General features: G+C 49.6%; 1 long non-coding RNA gene across 1 annotated transcript; it reads right to left on the bottom strand.

Moving 5' to 3' along the window:
- Positions 1-441: 441 nt before the first annotated feature.
- LOC125759356 (uncharacterized) lies at positions 442-5,369 on the bottom strand. The gene is made up of 3 exons (XR_007416942.1): positions 5,291-5,369; positions 2,250-2,315; positions 442-583 (listed from the first exon to the last, which is right to left on the bottom strand). It is a non-coding gene; the product is annotated as an uncharacterized LOC125759356 (long non-coding RNA).
- Positions 5,370-8,093: the final 2,724 nt, after the last annotated feature.

An 8,093-nucleotide genomic window follows, 5' to 3' on the forward strand; every position in this document is an offset into this window, starting at 1 on the left:
GCTGCATAGCGCAACTCTCCAAGCACTTATATGTTATATTAGGCCCACAACCCCCCCGCCACGGTGGTCTAGTGGTTATGGCGCTCGACCGCTGACCCGAAGGTCGCGGGATCGAATCCCGGCCGCGGCGGCTGCATTTTCGATGGAGGCGAAAATGTTTGAGGCCCGTGTACTTAGATTTAAGTGCACGTTAAAGAACCCCAGGTGGTCGAAATTTCCGGAGCCCTCCACTACGGCGTCTCTCATAATCGTATCGTGGTTTTGGTACGTTAAACCCGAGATATTATTATTAGGCCCACAACCCACACAATTCAGGTTACGATCGAAAATTGCATGTCATGCACACTTTATCGTGCTTATACGGTCTAGAGGTCACGAGCATCTGCAGTCATACAAACTGATGGTGGCGCCCGCCGTAGTGGCAAGAGCGACTCGCCTGCTCTTTGACGTGGTCGAAAAAGAGCGAGAGGTCGCTCTTGAAGGCGGCCTTGGCCTTCTCGCCCATCTGGAGCACCTTCTTGGCAGAATCACCACTCCCCGACTTCATGCTGTCCCATTTTGGCAAGTTGTCGGCTATATATGTCTGTCAGCCAGAGAAAAAAAACAAAGTCGGGCAGAATAGACAAAGATCATTGTCTGCGCATGTACGACAACGTTAATGAGTTATAATTAAACGAAGATAACGTTCCTGAAGTGTCAGATACTTACGTTAGGTGTCGTCACGATCATTAACTCGATTGCCAGTTTGTTCGGTCCGCCGCACCAGGACACACCAGGCGACTAAGGTCCAATGCAGACGAACACTAACTCTCATCGTTGGTCAGTATAGACGTTACTTTTTCGCTGGTGCTCTGCAACCTTTTTTTTTTCTGAGCACACAAATCTCCCTTGCTTATTTGTGCCGCTGACCAACGATGTCTAGAGCTGTTTTCATAGATGCCCAGCCCCCGATCTGTGCCTAGTTTCACCGAAAATTAATGGTCGAGAAGGGTGCGAAGAAAGTGTGACATTTGAAAAGCCCAGTTCTTGCACAATAAAATAAGCACTGATTTCGATGCGTCTAACAGCCACAAAGAAGGTTCGCAGTTTAATCGGGCCTTAAAACATTCACGTACTCAATAAGAATGGTGTCGGTGGGCACAGGCAAACACGATCACATCTGATAGCCGCGAACATTGACTTTCACAACTCTAAAAGAGACGGAACAGCGCAAGAAAAAATGAGCAGACGTACTAAGGCGCAACTCAACGCGTGACAACGCATTGTGCAACATCGCGTAAGGGAGAAATCCCGAGGATGGCGCCTACACGGAAAGAAGCGCTATCTCGGCTCGCTCAAGCTTTGCGGGACAGGTCCCGGGAGCAGTCTTCTACGACGTTAGCTGCGCGGAGTAATGACCTGCCAACCTGGACCCCGGCTGACGAGAGACTCGCCTATCACCTCCACACTCTCTTCCGCCTTACCCTTCTCAGGCAGGCTGACCCCCCCCCCCCCCCCCCCCCCCTACAACTCGCGCGCAGAGGCGGCGCTCTCTCGCGTGCCTTCTCTAATTCATATTTATCAGGATGCCACGGCGCCTTCGCTCGTGAAGTCGCGAAGCACCTCTTGATCTTGGAGGCTTTCGTTCTAGTCAAACCGTGTGTACCAGCGCCGACTTAAACCGTGCTAAAACAGCGGAGGGTAGCAGAGGAAAGTGAAGAAGGTGGATTCCACACTGTACCGTACGCGGAAAGGACCACCACCCCAACGCCAACGCCGAAGGCGAAATTTGTAATTTCTATTGTCTCTGCAGTTGCTAGCGTCTCTGTAATTGCTATTGCACTGAAAAACACGAAAGCATGCTTCCAGGCGCATCGTTCATGGCATTTAGAATGCGCACGCATTTGGACACATTCCCATTACGGGCACCTCTGCATCGTGATAAGAGATTCCATATGGGAACTAATGCTTATCGCGTCTGCTGAATACTGCTCATTCGATTTACTACGGTACAATGCATGCCTTTTGCGCTACTGTCACAAAGGGGCAGAGCCAGGGCACGGCGTCTAGCAACGAACATTACCCTTATTTCAGCCAATTCAAGTCAACTTTAGCCATTGCTGACCAGCGATGGTAGTGCGCGAGTGAATGCGGTAGCCCAGGACGTCACCCCTAGGTCGTTAACCGTTCACAAATTGAGGGGAACCGGGTTGTGTCGGACAAGGTATGCTGTCATGTCTTATATGCGATTGCACTTAAGTGTCACTCACGCCGAGAGGCTTGTTTCCCACCATGAAATCCTTCGTGAGGTTCTGCGCCGCTTCATAGATGACATCCTGAAAATGAATGCGATGGACAGCGTAATATGCGACATCGGGGCACAGCAACGGCAGCGTCTTAACAACTTCGCTACATGTACTGTAGAGAGTAATATGAAATGGAACAACGAAATTACCTTCTAAATATGACAGCGACAACAGGAAGTTGGCAAGCGCAAAGTGTTTATGACAGTAAATGCTCAAGCGGAAAGGTATTTCTGGCATTTAAGTGCATCACATTCATATCAGTACATTACAGGTAACCACTGAATGAACATGAATTGAACATGAACACCTCATATTGCTCACGATAGTACGTGCGCGTTTGTCGTTCTCTTTCTCAACTGCATTTCCCACCGGATCCATTGAACTTCATCCTCGCATATATATACTTACATAGGTCGCCGCCCTATGAGCCTCCCCCCCCTTCCAATGAAGGGAAACATTAAGCCCTGCTACCGATAAGGATTCAATGGGGGCTAGTTGGTACTGCATCGTTCTTGTTCTGCGCTAAAAAATGTAGATACATAGATACGCGACTGAAATGCTACAGTCTCCAGGGCACTTAGCAGCGCACTGCGCACGTTGCGGGTGTCAAGGTTTTGGAACACAGCAAATCGAAAAAAGGGCGAGAAATCATGGAGGCCTACTTCATGCAAAAAAATGATCAATCAACATACGTAAGCTCTCCTTCTGTGGTTCTGGGAAACCCCGCTTTTAATTTCATAGACAACCATCACGTAAATACACATGCGTCTTCATGAAATCTGTAGATTTGCACCCTCTTCCATTTTTCACGCCTTTTCATGTTCCTACGTCACGTTTGTATCTGCTTCTTGCGCTTTCATGTCTGTGTATATATTGACGAGCTTTGATCGCAAATAAACAGTTGAAAGTTTGCGCACGTCTGTGTTCCCGTGTCGTCCCCCAGTTACATTTTTTAGCGCAGAACAAAAACCTGCTACCAACATAGTAGTCCGTATTATCCCATGATGCAAGTTGCTTCGCTTAAATTATAGCGTTAATTCCGTACTCTAGCAGTAGCCGAAACGCTTACATTCCAAAAGCTGCTTCAGTGACCCTTAAAATATATATTATTCTGACGGAGAGGACATGCAGCAGTTAATATACAGATGCTTAGAAACACCTACAGCCGTTTACAACCTAAAAAAACTACCAGCTCCGCCAACAGCCATCCCCATCCCACCCACAGATAATTTGCATAAATGCTCGACCCAATAGAGTTTACTCATTTTTGTGACCTCAAGTACTTCTAGAGTATTTCAGATAGTCGACCTTCCCATACAGACAAGTCTGCGTCGCTGGTTTTAGGTCTGAAGCTTTTGAACGTGCTCGTAAATTTCGTCAGGGTTTTTGACATCGCTTCTCAGCCAAACCGAATGTCTTAGGTAGTGACGACGAAACTTAAACGGGTCGTAGTAGTTAAATATGCGTAGTATTTACATTAGCCGAGAAAAAATTGGCCGCGTATCTGCGTGCTTCGCTGCAAATGTCGTCTAAAGACGATAGAAGAGGCGCTGCGCGAGATATGAACGCCATCTGGCAATACGTCGGGAAACGTGAATGCTGTGTTGCGGGCTGGTAGTCCCGGCGCAGCAGCAGGCAAGACCGGCGGTGACCAACGCGACCGGCGGGGACGCCAGCCAGCCCGAACACGCGGTTTGGCGCGAAGCGCCGAAGCAGAAGGAACGTCCGCACTCAACGAGTACTCTCCACACACTCTTTTATATTCACGTCGCCTGGGTAAAGCAGGAATGCTAGAGCGGCGCCCCATGGCACTCGTACAGTGCAATACTGAACTGAAACCGAAACACAACAATGAGCTCGCGCAGAGGGCACGGAGGAAGCCAAGTTTCGGCGCAGTCGCATTTTCAGCGCAGCTTAAGAAACTAGGGTCTTTAGAATGGCGTATCTATGTATTTTCTATTAAAGGAACACACCACCTAATACTTACCTAGTGATGTTGCGCCTCAGATATGCGTAATGTTTGCTTTGTGATCAACCATGTGCACAAGTATGAACCTAGTGAGCCGTTCACGATGGCTGGCCCTTGTGCAAGTGGCTCAACTTTGGCCGAGTGGCTGAATCGAGGGACGTGCCGACAAACAGAAAGACAGACGGACAGACAGAAAGACAGACCAAAATTTCTGCGTTTAAGTTCCCCAAGAAAGACTATCGTCTTTAAAAAAGTCACAGTTTCACCGCAAGGGCGAATCAAATGAATACGATAGCAACAAATGGTTATGTTATACGAAGTGAGGCTAACAGCTAACTCTTTTGGATCTGATCTCGCGTAACTCTACAAAACACTGGTGTAAGGAAATACGGCCGCTCCAGGTAGATATGTTCTTTCCGCACAGTCTCTCCGCGTTGAAAGCGCAGTGCGTATAAGGCCCCCCCCCCCCCCCCCCGCTGATGGCTGCCGAGGTAGCGCGCGCGCCAGCGATCGCGCCTTTAGAATCAAAGTTCAAAATTGCTGCTCGAGCGACAGCACGTCCACCCCCCCCCCCCCCCATCCTCGCGCAGGCCTTCCGAGCGGGGTGATGTCATCGTATGCGCCCTCCGAGCGACGGAGATAGGCCGGCTCGTTTGATCTCTGCTTCAGCCGTGTTCGTCGCCCCCGCTCGCGCGCTTTTACCCGCGGTAGAACATACGATGCGCGGGGAGATGTTATAAGCTTGGACTTTATACGGGACATGACGGCGACGGCGTCGGCTAAAATCCATCGAAAGTGTCCATATAATTGCTATCGCAATAAAAGTACCTACGGTTCGAGCGGTGATCAGACTAGTACGACTGTCCTTCACAGGTCAAGGGCAGGCGCGCCGTGGTTGTGGGCGGAGCGCACATTTTTTATTAGGTTGTAACAAAGTATAGTGGATAACTGGTCACGGAAGCGCACTGTGCACTGTAAGCAATGCACTCTTGAAGCCCGTTAGTTCTAATGCATTAGTACAAGACTTCCTTCTCACCATGTGAGCTTCGTAGGCAGCCTTTCGCCGCCAAATCTTGTCCAGAGCATCGATCGTCTGCTGCAAACCTGCGGCAGCCTTCAGAGAATACAGACGACAATGTATTAATCATGGATTTTCCTACAATACTTACTAGAGGGAACTCTGGCGCTAGTGTCTATGGGAGCTGCAACACATGGCGCTTCAGCCGGCATGGGAATGATGGGTAGTACAGAGATTTGTCTAAGCTTCGTTTTTTCGGCTCCGTTTGGTTCCCTGCCGCCTGCAGCCGCTTTGTCGTAAGACGATGTTCAGCAAACGTTCAGCAGTTACACTTCACCACCTCACTTCTTAGGCTGACCAATTCAAATCGGAATACGATGTTCTCAACGATCCATTCTTATATCCGAAACAAACGCCAAAACACAATAAACAAAGCCACAAGTGCGTTCGAAGCCGCAAGCACGAAGGTTAGGCAAATGCGTGTAATACCCATCATTCCCATGGTGGCTGAACAATCGCTGCGCCATAGTTTCCTCTAGTAAATATTGGCACACTCTATGATATTAACGAGGTGACAACGCAAGGTTGTCTCGCCTTATCTGAAAGCGAATGCGGATTTCCCCAGATTTTGTTTTAGTGGCACGAGCAGGAAGTGACACTCTTGTCTCTCTTACAAGCACTTCCGGTCCAGCGCTTGCTTCCGGTTTTTCGAATATTCAGAAAAAGTATAGTAAACAATAAAACTGGCACGAAATCGATGGTATTGGTTCAAGTTAAGAGTTATAGCATACATTGGATATCGGAGTAAGAGCTTACTTAAAAGTACAATTAAGTGTCAGAATAATTAACAAAAATTAATTGAATGAGTTCACTGAAAGGGCAGACAGCTTTCTGGAGAGCAGCTGGCATCGTTGCGGCGCCTGGCGGAGCAGACATCAACCACGCGTTAATTTTTACGTGGCCTCCGAGATCCGCTTCGGCAGCGCGACGAAACGGAGAAGTTAACACGAGAAATACAGGAGAGCACAAGAGCAAATTCTGATACGAAAAGCACGTGACATGATGCTTTGAGTAGGCGATTTTTGTTCATGTGCCATCATAACCGTGTAAAAGTTGCAGCGGAAACTCGCGGCGATTGTCACGGTCACTGCGCACAGTGTAGTCGCTGCGCAACTGCTTTTTAGTGCTCTTATCTGCGCCCACATGTTGGTGTGAGCAGTGACTTCCAGGACGCATCGCGTCAACGTTGTGAAAACTCCCTGGCTTGCACGAGGGACATTCTTAGAACGTCAGCGTTGTGGAAAAGACGCCGAGCATCTGAAGACATCTACCTTTAAATGTCTACGTGGCATATGTGTGCTGTTCGCAAATGTGACGTCACTCCCAGCTAGATGACCGGTTAGTCGGATCGGATGGCGGAAAAGTGGGTTAAAATTTCCTGTATGCATTTAAGAATTGCTGTCGGTGTCTAACAGCGTTTCACACTACATGCGCTGCAAAGGTAGTGCCGTAGACAACAGAACGAACGATTCAATGACTGCGAGTCTTCGAAGTAAGCCAGTCAAATAAAAAATATCAGCTTCGCCGCAAGTTCGAAGTTCGAATGCGACAGCAACAAAGTGGAATGTTATACAAAGTAAGGCTAGCAGTTGACACCTTTAGGATTCGATCTCGCGTAATTATACACTACGCTGGCGTCCGCGGATACGGCCGCTCCAGAGAGCGAAGCGGTTTTCATGCTTTCGTTGCCTCAACGCGAAGTAAGTGATGAGAACATAGCAAGTATAAAGGCAGAAGCCGTCTGCTGTGTAGAGAAGCCTTGGGACATGGTAATGGGTTACCCTCTCCAGCGCCTTCTAGTGGGTCATCCTCTTTGGCTGCTTGAAAAAAGAACGCCGCTCGCGCAGGGAGTTCGTGCCTTGCCGTGACTGTCGCCATCACTCATTGTCGTTGAGTGCTGTCTATTAAACACCTTAACAATTTGGTGGAGAGTGCTCTGCTCCCATTCAATGCCCCTGGAGCTCCGATCCCGTACCTTGCCATCTACCATGCCTCAAGACGCCGCCCAGCAAACGCCTCCTCTCGCAACGAGCACATGTCCCGGTGTCCCCCGTATACGCGACCCACCTATCTTCACTGGCGCCGATAGCACCGACGTGGAGGATTGGCTAGCAATTTACGAGCGCGTCAGCATCCCCAACAAATGGGACGAAGAAGGCAAGTTAAGCAACTTGGTGTTCTACCTCGCGGGCGTAGCAAGCTTGTGGTACAACAACCACGCGTCCGATTTTGCGACTTGGGCCGATTTCAAGACCGCCGTCATCAGCGTTTTTGGCCGCCCAGCAGTTCGTAAGCTGCAAGCCGAACAGCGCTTACGTGAGCGATCTCAGCAGGCCGGTGAATCTTTCACCAGTTATATCGAAGACGTCCTGGACTTGTGTAAGAAAGCCAACGGCACCATGTCCGAGTCTGACAAGATCCGGAACATTATGAAGGGCATTGACGACGATGCCTTCACCATGTTGCTCGCTAAAAACCCTTCCACCGTGGCCGAGGTCATAACACTGTGCCAGAGCTACGAGGAGCTCCGCCGGCAACGTTCGATGACCCGTCGCTCCCCATCACGCGACGCAGAGCTTGCTGGCTTGGCGGCAATATCTGACCAGGCCGCGTTGCTGGCAGAAGTCAAGTCATTCGTGCGCGAGGAAATTGCACGCCAGATCTCCCTCCTCGCCTTTGCCCACCCGCCGCACGTTCAACAGTCGTCGACCACCCTTCTTCCTCCTCTCCGCCGAGCGATTGAGCAGGAAATTGCGGAGGT

Source organism: Rhipicephalus sanguineus, chromosome 7 (assembly GCF_013339695.2).
Source record: "Rhipicephalus sanguineus isolate Rsan-2018 chromosome 7, BIME_Rsan_1.4, whole genome shotgun sequence".
Classification (NCBI taxonomy): Eukaryota; Metazoa; Arthropoda; class Arachnida; order Ixodida; family Ixodidae; genus Rhipicephalus; species Rhipicephalus sanguineus.